At 47.4% G+C, this 12,880-nt stretch overlaps 1 pseudogene across 1 annotated transcript; it reads right to left on the reverse strand.

Annotated features, from left to right (window-relative positions):
* Window positions 1-8,767: 8,767 nt before the first annotated feature.
* Window positions 8,768-12,189, reverse strand: LOC147894351 (receptor-like cytoplasmic kinase 176; annotated as a pseudogene). The gene is made up of 6 exons (XR_015542126.1): window positions 11,483-12,189; window positions 11,009-11,334; window positions 10,779-10,914; window positions 10,561-10,694; window positions 10,131-10,254; window positions 8,768-10,017 (listed from the first exon to the last, which is right to left on the reverse strand). The product of XR_015542126.1 is annotated as a receptor-like cytoplasmic kinase 176 (transcript).
* Window positions 12,190-12,880: the final 691 nt, after the last annotated feature.

Genomic DNA, 12,880 nt, shown 5'->3' on the forward strand with positions numbered 1-12,880 from the left:
ATAAAAAATGTTGAAGGTTTCATTAATGTAGCAAAAGAATAGGAGAACATTATCTTGCGATGTTGTGTAACTTTATTGTCTTCAAGGTCCTTGCCTCCAATTTTGGGTCCCCAAGATTACCTTGGACTACTCAAGATAACATATATCTAGGATAGGAATGATAATATTGCAACATTTTCAAACCAAAACAATATGCTTGCATCACTTTACCTTTATTAGTCTCTAGTGGACACTTATCTATGTTTTGATGAACTTCCTTGCTTTAGGGGTTGGAGAGTATGATATGATCATTTAGCACTCACTTGAGCTTCAAGCCTTTGCCTATGCTAACTTTTTATATGGGGATGACATAGCGATTGTACCTTCACGAGAGTTGATGCTTGGTGGATTGCAACCTACTAATGGGCTAAGAGATGTCAACACTTGTATATGTTTTGATGAACTTCCTGGATTGATGTGGCCAAAGACGATTACATATAATCTATTGTGCACTTGAACCAAGTCTTTGCCTCTAGTACCTTTTGATATGGGGATGCCACATAGATTGGACCTTCATTAGGGTGGATTTAAAGCTACTAATGCGTTGAGAGACATGAACCCCTCATAGGATGAAACATATCGCTCCTCTTGCTCCAAGTTTGAGCATAGGTCTATATAGAGGGACGTGATACTCCCTCTGCATTTGGGTTGTTGCATGAGCTCCTCCTTCCCCACTACCTTCTCCGTTCTCTTTCGCTCCCACCCTGCTGTTGTTTGGCGCGCACAACTCCCTTTGCCCTTTGCCCGCACAGTCCCGTGACTTGCCCCCTTTTTTCTCGTGCGTAGCTGGGTGGCCCTCTTCCTCCTATTCATGTGCTTGCTGGATGGATCCGTGGGCTATTCGTGCCTTGCTGGGCGGTGCAGCTTGTGTGGCTGGTAGGTTGCTGGCCTTGTGCGGGTGGCCGCGGAGAGCTCCCCCTCCTTGCAACTAGCATTCACAACCCATCTCCTTTCGACCTCGAGGCTTTGGCTCTTTTCTTGTGTGCATTCCGCCCTGGGTAGTTCACTCCTCCTCAACCCTCCTTTCTTCCCTCGTCCTCATCACCCCTTGGGCTGAACCAGCCTTCCTCTTCACGCGTCTACTTTTGGTTCATCCCCTGCCTCTCCTTAGCGTGAGCCTAGGTTATCCTTGCGGTATGGCGAGGAGGTCCCACATGACATCCCATCTCCAATGGCCTACCCTGTTAGCTTGAGAGAGCAGCAGATTGCAGTGTGGTGAAGGAGTTCACAACAGACTATTCATGCTCTGTAGTGTATGGGCGTGTCTTGGGCTTCTCCCCTGCACATGTAGAGATTCGGGACTGGCTTTAAGACAGTCTCTGCCTAGAAGATAGTCACATCACAGAGGTGGCTTTCATGGGCAGAGGCATCTTTATGCTCAAGCTCTCCATAGTGGAGTGCATGAGCAGTTTGGTGGCCCATGTGGTGGATGGGAAAATCCTGTCTCTCGTACCATGGTATAGGGGATTCAGAGCTACGGACTTTGACACCCAGTTTCACATTCCCCACTTCCCAATTACACTCTTATCCCTAGGACTAGCGATAGAGTTGAGGCTGTGTGTACCATATTTTGGTGCCCACTTTGGTTGGGTCATGCACGATACCTTTGTAGATGTCGTTGCTAGTGCAAGGGTCCTAAGCGTTTGGGTTGCGGTTCATGGCCCTTCCTTGATCCCAGGATTGCTAGAGATTGAGACGAACATGGGGATAATTTTTCAGAAGGTGATCATCACGGGTCAACCCAACCAGTACCTACGGTGTCATGGTTTTGGCCATAGGCTAGGGTTAGCCCTCACTTCACTAGTGTTTCGTCCATTCCCACGGCTCCCAAGTTAGGGAAGGGCACCAAGGCACAAGACTCTCCCTTGTGGTGGAAGGGGGTTAGGCGAAGGTTTTATAGAAAAAAGAAAAAAGCACGAAGAAAAAGGAAAAGGAACAAGGAATTGGCCCCCAACAAGGAAAGAGAAAAAGTCCAGTAGAGGTCCAAGAAAGGTAAGGAGACAGTGGCCACAATCATTGCAGAGGCCCATCAAGCAATCTCAACCCCCCTCAACCTCCTCATCCTTCTCCTCAACCTCCTCTTGGTTGCCCATCCCTCACCACCCCTCTCTCCTCCCCCCTCCCTTGGTTCCATCCCCCCCCGTCTTGTTGTCACAAGTGTCCCCCCTAACCTCCAGGCACCCTCACCATCCCCTACCCCACCTCCACCTCCACCTCCACCCCAACCCACACCCCCACCCCCAGCTTCTCATGGTTCTCAGACACCTCCCCCCCCCCCCCCCCCCTCTCGACCTGGAGGTCCTACTACCTAACTTTCACAAGAGCCTATGACCCCGCCACAGTTCCTCGTAGCAACAATCAAATGTCCCCTCCACACGTGCTCCCGGCATCTCACTGCCCAAGGGTGGAGATACTCCTGTTGAAAGAGCTCTTTGTAATAATCTGACGCAATCCCCATCATCTCCTCTAGCGAAGTATGAAGGCTACCATCTTGAGTGTAAAGGCATCTACTCTGCTCCCCTGTTGCACTTGGTCCATGGATCCTGAAGAACTTTGCTCGTGCGGTCACCTTTCCTCACGGAGAAGGACGTGGAGGCATGGAATCTGAACTCTGATTGCCTCTGCGTGGTCTCCTCCAACGTGGAGCATGCTCTGACCTCCTAAACCCTGAGCTCCTCTGATCTCGGAGAACACTGCTGCATCTTTTGAATAGAGTCTACGTCTCTGTGAAGGCCTCTCTCTCTCGCCCATAACTCTTGCTAAACTTGTAAGGCTATCTCAACACAAACCCTGTTGGAGTCCACCAATGCCTGTGCCACCTGTTCTGCAACATCCTTAGGACCCTCCCAACTCCTCGACCAAAGGTCCCCAATACGCCTACGCACCTCCTCCCGTGTGTAGATAGAGTCTGGGATGCGACACGAATGAGGGGCCAAGGAATGTGTCATAGCATCTAAGGCTAGGAGGATCGGGGCGTGGTTTGCGAAGGTCATGCCGGCTACGATCTTAGCCTGTCCACCTGTGGCTGCCGCCTAATCACTGACATAAAAGCGGTCCAAACGCTCGAGAAGTCTCCCTCCCTCTCTCCGATAGCCCCAAGAGAAGTCCAGGCTGCTAGGCCAATGGCAAAAGGCAACCTCCCTCCAACTATCCGGCCACCCACATCAAAAAGGAAGAGCTCCCAAGTTTTTTTTTCTCCTCGAGTGATGCCCTCAAAATCTGGACACTACCTTGCTGGTCCTCCTATGTCTCCTAGTTGTTGAAGTCCCCTCCAAAAATCCAAGAATCTTTGTTTAGAGAGTATCAACTATCGACCTGTAAAAAGCTATGTGCAATCTCAAATCCATGGGCGCATAGATATTCGGAATGCCTACTCGAGAGCCCGCCATGTCAAAGCCCACCCACAAGGCCCTACTTGGCACCAAGGAATCATGCCCAAAAACAACGGAGGTCAAGGAGGCACCAACAAAAATAGACACTCCACTGCTGCGCCCATGCCACCGATGGCAGGCTCCCAATAAGTGTGTGACCAACCTGGGAGGATCTTCCCACACCAACAAGTCTGGAGAGCACATCAATACCACCAACTAAGGTGGAACTCCTACCTCAAAACCAACTTCCTAGGACCATGGGTGCTTGAGGAATGCAACCTATTCACGTTCCAGGAGATGATATGGATACTCATGATGAAGATGCTACGTCCCCGAACAACTGCCACGAGGCCGACTGGCTATGAGAATAATTGTGGAGACACTTAGCTGCAAGTTTGGAAGGCAATGCTAGGTCATCCTCCTCCCCGTGGGTTCGGATCATAGGGGTAAAGCTTGCAGACTCCTAGGTGTAATCTTTGGTGAGCCACCTTGTCATCGCCGACAGGTGTCTGCCATAGTATTTGGTTGTCTCTGTCAGAGTCCATGCTCTCACATCCATGGGGTACTCCCAGTGTAGAGGAACGTGGAGAATGAGTTGAATGTGAAACCTTTTCATAGAACGACACCATTTGATAGGCACTGTTCCATGAGTCGAGAGATCTGACAAAATTTCCAAGCCTGTCGAACAGACCCATGACTCCATATGAGACTCGACCTGAGCATGGATGAAGTCCCGCTAGATCTCCTATACACTACTTGTTCCGAGGGAGCCTGCGGCAGGATCTTATGGTCTGCCCCCTTACGGAGGATCATGACCGAGATGTCCAAACAAGCAGGAAAGGTGCCTCTCCCGCCTATATCCAAGTGGTCCCACAGGAAAGTGAAGGAAGAGGATGGACCATCCAAGGGAGCCAGCGGCATGATCCTATGGTCTGCCCCCTTACGGAGGATCATGATCGAGATGTCCAAACAAGTAGGAAAGGTGGCCTATATCTAGGTGGTCCCACGGGTCAACATGGAAGAACGGGAGCTGATGAGGGAGGCTTCTCGACTTTTGGATGCCTTCATAGAGCAGGATGGGTAGAAATGCCCCGGGGAAGATGGCATGTCCAAGGCTTTTTTCCTCACTTTCTGGGACCAGATCCAGCAGCCACTCCTAGTTGCATTTCAGCATATTTTCAGCACCAGCAGGATGCCTGAGAGCCTGTTAGTTGGGCTTATCTGCTTAATCCCTAAAGGGGGAGACCGTCAGGAGATCCGTCAATGGGCGGCCTATCATGCTTCTCTCGACAACCTACAAGGCTCTCGCCAAAATGACCAGCTCTAGAGTGTAGCCTCTTCTTCCTAACCTCATCCACAACACGCAGACAGATTTTGTTTAGGATAGGAGCATCCTAGACAATGTCTTTACCTTTTCTGAGGCGACAGAGTGGGCACAATAGAGCGGGAAACACCTTGTAGTTCTCCTTCTTGACTTTGAGAAGGCCTATGACAGGGTGGATTGGTCATTCCTCGAGGGTACTCTTTAGCGCGTGGGTTTTCCAGAGGACTAGGTCTACGGGGTCTCTGCACTCTACAGGACTGTGACTAGCAGAGTCATCATTGGTGGGAGATTGGGGGAGCCCTTCCGTCTGGAGCGTTCTATCAGACAAGGATGCCCCCTCGCCCCCTACCTTTTCTTGTTCTTCGCGGAGGCCATGACATACTTCCTCCGTGCACGAGCCACAAGTCTCCAGGGGGTTCATTTCTCAATTTGGGATGCAACTGAGCTCCTTGACTCAAAGTATGCAGATGACACGGCTTTATACGTGCATGACGACAACATCATGCTAGAGAGGGTACGACTGGCCTTGTACACCTTTTGCTGCGCAACTGGCAATTGGCACAAGTCAGTTGGTTTTCTCATAGATCCTGGAGCCACCTCTCAGTGGGGGATCCACTTAGGCTTTAGATGGATCCCCAGGGGATAGACCTTTAGGTACCTAGGTTTCCAGGTGGCCCTCGACATCATCCCTGCTCAGCAATTCCTCCCGATCCTTGACTCCATCCATCAGAAGCTTGCATTTTGGAGTAGTGCCAAGCTCCCCCTAGCTAGACGCGGGCCTTGGTGGTGAACCAGGTCCTTTTGGCTACGGCTTGGTACGTGGCCTCATGCCGATGTTCACATTCTTGTGTGGTATAGCTCCGATGACTGGTCCACAACTTTCTCTGTGCAGGAAACGACGGCACAAGCAACACCAAGGTGAGAGTTGCCTGGCACACCATCATTCATCCCCAGATCACTGGTGGTTTGGGTGTCATTGACCCTAAGTTATAGAGCCAGGCCCTATTGGGCAAGCTAGTAGTTCATGGCCTCACCATGTTAAGAAACTGAATGAGACCGCCACCACAAGCACAAGGCACAACATGACTAGTGTGAAACTAGGGAGGATCAAACCAAACCAAATAAGCCATGAGAGAGATACACCAAGTCAACAATGTATTCCATGATGCATAATCAACACTACAAGAGAGGTCTATATATAGAGAACCTCAAGCCATCATCTAGCTATGTGGCATCCTCTGATCCACATCATCACATGTGGTGACCCTTGTCCCACATCTATCCATGTAGTCCACATCTCACCATGTGGTTACCATAAATCCCTCAGTACATACCCCTCAAGGGTACGAACAACCATGCCCCAACAATTGGACATTGCACATTTTAACAACCATGCCCCAACAATTGGACATTGCACATTTTAACACCCCTGCTCAATGCACAATGATATGTGACCATCTCACCTCTCACCCCCACTTGGATTTGACATTGCCAAACCCTCACTCTCAACACACGCAGGTTGTGAGACTTGGAAGGTTCTCCTACTTTTATACCGAGCAGGGGTGGAGAGTGGCAACCTCCCTTCGAAGGATCTTTACGATAGCTCTTGCCACGTAGCCCCGCTCATCCTTTCTGCAGAGTCTTCTTTCGGTGTGGTGTTAGCTGTGCCGGAGCCTCACACAGGTACCCCAGATTGATAGACAACCCCTCATCTAGCACTCCCTAGTTTTAGATAGGAGGGGTCAGCAGCTAGGAGAGCAGTCCCACATCCCTTAGCTTGGCGGTCTCTGGGTTCTTGGCGGGATATCTTGAGGCATCTGGATGCGGCAGCCCTTGCGACAGTGGTACGCAGGTCTAGGGGTATTGAGTTCAGGAGAGCTCAGATCGAGGATGCCATCCCTGCAGCTTGGTTGGTGCCCCCAGGCAGGGTACGCTTTCCCCTGGCGATGAGCATTGGCTTGGACAGTTCTCACCAGTTGGGGTTTCCTTGATGGTCGCAAGTCGGCTTGTAGATTCCTCAGTTACCTTCTTCACCTTCTGCGATGATAATAGGCTCTTGTGGAACAACATGACCACCACGTCTCCTTCTTGCCCCTGGCAATGGATCAGAGTAGTTGGACTTGAAGGATTGGCACATGGACCCTATGATCGAGCTAGAGCAGGTGCAATCCTGGCGTCTTTGGCTTTGGGAGGGTAGGACCGTTCGACTGAGAGCCAGGGCAGTGGAGGTGGCCCCCTTCTGAGGCGTCTCAGGGACCACTTTCCTTCTTTGCTTATAGTGCTAGGATAGGCAGGAGGGCCTTTGGGTAGGCTATAAGAGAGAGCGCCTACCTGAGCTCAGTGCTGGTACGTAGAGGGCATATCTCTCATTTTCTTGCGGTCATTCTAGCGCACCCTTTGGGCTAGCTAGCGCCCATGGCGCATCTCGTTTTTTCTGTGGCTCCTAGCACATGGAGGGTTACCAGTTGGCAGCTAGCTCATCCAGTTGAGACAAGACGGGGACTGTCAGATCTGCCTAGGGCACACCATTGAGACTCCAAAGCATTGCCCCTGGAGTTGCTCCAGTGCTCAGGAGGTTTGGCACGGCACCTTCAGCATCCTAGCGAGAGTAGCTTCGGAGCTTGGGCTGGTCACTTGGGCTGCCATTTGTTGGTACAGCACAGCAAAGGGCTGGCACCTGGCTTACGAGTACGAGCCCCATGATCCCGTCTACGTCATCACTGAGGGCACTTGGGGGCGGGAAGCATTATCCCGATCCAACTTCTGGAGACGGACGCAGGCATGCAGGCTCGCCACCCGGTTTGGGAGATTATTGGCAGCATCGTGGGTTGGCACATCTGGAGAGCCCGTTGCTCGCAAGTCCTTGTGGGGAAACCCCTTTAGTGTCTCGTATTCTGGCAGATGTTTGGAGCGAAATTGTTCACTCGCTCAAGGGCCATTGGGACCTCGTTCAGGGTGAGACCAGGTCAGGCAGAGAGAAGCGGAGCCGGTTTTTACAGGATTGGGATCATAAGGATCTCTTCTTCGTGGCCTCCCTTGGAGGGCTTCAGTGGCATTTGACGCCGCTGGTGTGGCACGCCCCTATGATTCAGCCGTGAGAGGCTTGTATTAGCTTTTCTTTTTGGGGTAGTTCCCCTGGCTGGCCGGTCATCATGTAACCTCTTGGTTTTCAAGTAATATAATCAGACATTCCTTTTCTATTATTGGGAAAAAAAAAAAGGGACATGATATTGCAAGTAGTCATGGACACAAGCATTGTACATAAAAAGCGGACAAATGATTCAAGTTAGACGAAAGTCAACAAGCAGACATGAAGTTATGCTAGAAGTGAAACAGAGTTTAGTGAGTTATTAATAGAAATTAAGGTTATTATGTGCTACATCAAGGCTTGGGAACACTTCACAAGCTTCTTGTCTTTGTGCAAAGTATTGTTGGATTGACCGGTTTCAAGTCTAATCTCAAAATGATATCGCATTTCTTGAACTTGCCTCTTAATTTTCCAGTGGAACTCTATTATCATGACTTGCACTTTCTGGAAGATTCGAATGACAATGTATAAAGGAAACTCATTTATGAAAGAGGAAATACCATGCTTGGGAACCCTGCTAGCTTCTCGGAAGGAGACAGGAAGTTGTAAAGCTGTTATCTGGGTGGGGGATTCTAGTCACATATCAGCCCCATCTGCCTCACAATCAACTCCATTTTGGCCAGTACATAATTTTCACACTTCTACCACATCAATTCACATCTATCCAGCTGCCATCCCACCAAACAGGCTTGGTCAGCCCTTAGAGAAGTGTCTGTCGGAGCCTATGGCACACAAAATGAAGGGCATGCTGCAAGAGTTAAAATTATTATTTTGACCTTAGGCACAATCAATCAAGGTAAAGGTCCCTATCATGAATTCACAAAATCTGTGTCTTAATCCATAATTCTGCGTTCTCATATTTCTCAGAAAACTCAGCCTCCTAATGTCAGAGTGTAAGTACAAAACATGAGGATCTCTACACCTGATAAACCAGAACCATCATAATGATAACCATAATCCAATTTACTTCTTGATTTCTGCAAAACTGAAAAATAGTCTGTTCCCCATGTATGTGATGGCTGATACACATGAAACACTACTCTAGCATGTCTTATTTAAGGGATGAACTCTAGACATAGCCCAAGTTATACAAAGAAAAGGTATAAATACACAGAACCACCCAGATGTTAAGAACTTATGCTCAGTGCTCACCTCCAAACCATAGAGCCAAAAAATGTGGCCACATGTGTCTCATATCACACGTGATCTCCTCTCTCATTACTGCCTTAGTTCCAAAGTAGTACCAGACTGCCGATCAGGTATGGCTAAAAGTTCATGGTTCCAATTTAGGTCTTGCCCTGAAATTGTCCCTTGCAAGCCATATTTAGCTAACAGTTTTCATGCATGGATGCACGTGATCACACATTCCAGCGGGCACACTGCTGAATCAGTCTTTTGCTCTTGTCAAAGGGTGCTGGACTGATAGGTGCACCCAAAAGATGTATCGTGTGACACAAACATTTGTGCATACCTACACTTTAGCAGACAACCAGGATCATAATAAGTGAAGTCATAGGCAATCAATGGGATGGCACTCTATGAATTTAATATACAGCCAAAAATGTGTTGGGTACAAGCTCCAAATGTCCCTCACTGTCTTCTTTTGACATATACCAGAAACTAGTGTAGGACAAAGGATGCACTCAAGTCTGACACCAATACCTCAGCTTAGCAACCACTATTACAATACAGGTTACAAATTAGCATTTTTATTGCCTTCTTTCAATTATCCCCTCAGCTTTAGGTGATTAGGTGTGGGGAATCTCCATTGCCTTGCCTAGACATGCCATTCACAGGATATGGATGATTCTTCTTGCTATTGACCTTGTCAAGAACACCAGGTCCGCCCTCCTTTTCAGCATTAGTATCTATGTATTTAGATAACTCTCTCTTATTGACAAGGGGTTCAAGTAACTCAACCACTTCCTGCATAGTAGGTCTGCTCTTTGCTTCTGGCTCGAGACAACGAAGTGCCACATCTGCAACCTGTTGAGCCCCTTTCAAGGAATATTGGCCCTCAAGCCTGTGATCTATAATGCGGCCCACTTTTCGCTTGTCAGTTAGGAACTGTCCAGCCCATTCTACTAGGTTTCGTTCTCCACCAGGTCGGTTTTTGTCCACAGCTCGACGACCACTGAGAATTTCCAGCAAAACAACTCCAAAGCTGTAAACGTCACTTTTGGTTGACAGATGCCCTGAATATAAAACATGGCATGCACAACTATCAGTCAAATGTACGAGGATCAATATTCCAATACAGATAAATAAGTTGCTCGAAAAATTCACAGGCAATTATGAAGTGCACCACCTGTTGCAACATATTCTGGAGCAGCATAGCCAAAAGTGCCCATAATCCGTGTGGTCACATGTGTTTTGTCTCCAGTAGGTCCATCCTTTGCAAGCCCGAAGTCGGAAAGTTTTGCATTGTATTGCTGAAATCCGTACAGAAGAATCAAAATATGTCTAGAAAACACTCAGCAACTTTTAGTCTGTATCTATAGTCTGTGGCAACCTTATAACGCACTTGAGCTTTTCACTTCCTTGCTTAAACGTGTAACTATATAATTCCCTTTGTAAACGTTATATCTTGCCCATTAATCCAAAGAAAACGTTAGAAAGCTTAAAGAATAACAAGAGAATAGAATCGCATATTGCAAGCCAAAACTATAACGAAATCCTTCACTTAATCAGTAAGTTCATTTGAAAAGGTTCACAGATTCGGGTCTCAAGATGCTTACAGAATCCAGTAAGATATTTGACGCCTTGAAGTCTCTGTAGATTACTGGTCTATGGGAGTGATGTAGAAAAGCAAGACCTTTAGCTGCAGCCGCTGCAATCTTCATTCTGACAACCCAGGATAGTCCCTGACCCTCTGCTATCAAGGATCACAGATATGAGGCCTTAAAAGCATGGATGCGGACAAAATTTGCGAGGGGAAAAGAAAGCAATCACTTACTCCGAAATAGGTGATTCTCCAAACTTCCACGAGGCATGAATTCGTACACCAGCAATCGATGCTCATCCTCATAACAAAATCCAAGTAGCTTTACAAGATTCTCATGATGAAGCTCACCGAGGAAGTTCACCTCCGTCTGAAATGCAAAACTCAGTAACACTCGCAAGACAGCAACATGAAGAAAATCTGGTTGTTTCATAGATTTAGATCACCAAAAAATAGCAATTTACCAGCCATTCTTTGTGGCCTTGCACCCCTTGCAAATTGAGCTTTTTGACTGCAATCACCATTCCCTGTCCTGGCCGGGTAGGCATGAAGGTTTGTTCATCTATATGTCCTTTGTAAACAGGCCCAAACCCTCCTTCGCCAAGTAGATTCTCGACATGCAATTGCCGAGTGGCTGTCTTCAAATCACCATACGAGAATGTATGCAGATTGCCACGCAAGGTCTTACTGCTAGTTTGCCGCAAAATGTCTTCACTGCTGGAAGATGCCCAAGAAGTATTTGCATTGGTAGAATCTATTGTTGAGCCACTTTTGGGATTTGAAGGCGGAGCTGCAACATTGAAGCAAGAAGGCATTAGCTCTTGATCTCTTCACTGGCTAGCTAACAGAAAATCAGTTGAACAAAGAGAAGATACGACAGCAAGCTTCCAATAAGCAACAAACAGGTCCAAATCTGCGCACTTGAGCTGATCACTTACCCGCACTTGGATTCTTCGGATTACTGTAATCAGAATTCTCGACACCAAAGCAATTGCCCATCAAATTACAATTCGGTTCTACTTCAAATTGAAATGCGCAGCAATTTCACATAGTGGGCGCCCACGATGCTACCTCACGAAAGAAGGGGACAGAAGCATACAAAAGCTTCAAAGAGAAATCTAAGCAGCAAGAATGGAAGAGTCAAACAGGTTAATGATTATGGGCAGCTACAATCTCTCAATCTCTCTCTCTCTCTCTCTCTCTCTCTCTCTGTGCGCGCCTATATGTTGATTTCTTCCATATTTCGGAGATACTTGAAGGGACTTTTCTTGCATCACCCACTTTGATGCGACAGCAAACAGAGTTCAGTAGCCACAATTGCGATCTAGCTGAGCGATCGTGCAGATGGGTTTTAAGAGATGGGCAGTTTTGAGTGTGAGGAAGCACAGTTTTGAGTATGGTAATAAGATATTAAGCTCTTACTGTGATGAAAAGCTCTATAGAAAACAGAATTTTGTCTCTCTGTGATGAAAAGCTCTATAGAAAACAGAATTCGATCTCTGTGTGTGTGTGTGTGTGTCTGTCTGTGCGTCCATTTTCTGGTGCTCGCTCTCGATTTCCTTCCAGATCAAGTAGAGAAACGAGCAATTTGATCAGCTAGCTGTGCCCATGCTACGCGTACGCGAGGGCTCAAGAGCAAAGAATTGAGGAAAAGCAAAGAATTGAGGAAGGGCGATGTACAGAAGCGGGTTTTGTCGGAAAGTAGGTGCTGAGGTTCCCGGTACGCGGTGACGTGCCATCCGGGTCTATCTTACGGAGAATTGGATGAATCCTTTGACCGATCGCCACATTAGGACAACATTGACTATCAATTGCACATAGCTAGGTGTGCGGTGCTTCCATGATGTTTTCCTACTCTCTCTAAAACTTCTCATAAGCCTCCCTTGAGCCTAGCTATGTGCTCTTGAGGACTTCCCTCTCCTTGATTGCCACACAACCGTAGAAGCTCATCGTGTTGAATTCACACTCCAAGTCTGCCTTTCGATGGGATATGACAGTACAGCATTAGGCTTATGCAAAATTCCTTTTAAAATTATAATCAAATTACAAAATAAGGCAATCAAGCTTAGTGGCACACATACCATTCCTTGTTACAAAATAAGGTTTCGATCAAAAATAGAAATATAATGGAATGTGAGACTTCATACTTGTGAATACAAAGAGTGTGCGCAAACCTTACTTCAACGTGTGTGGAAGGGATGTGGGGAGTGGAACTTTGCACCCATAACCATGCTATATTAAATTCTAGTCAATTTATTGTTCAAATTGTTGTAAATCTTTGGGTTGACAAAAAATAAAAAATGGATTTTGGCATTTGCAAGAGGATTATAGTAGTC

This window comes from Dipteris shenzhenensis, chromosome 14 (assembly GCF_047967505.1).
Source record: "Dipteris shenzhenensis isolate YYH24624 ecotype China chromosome 14, Dip_SZ_1.0, whole genome shotgun sequence".
Lineage (NCBI taxonomy): Eukaryota > Viridiplantae > Streptophyta > Polypodiopsida > Gleicheniales > Dipteridaceae > Dipteris > Dipteris shenzhenensis.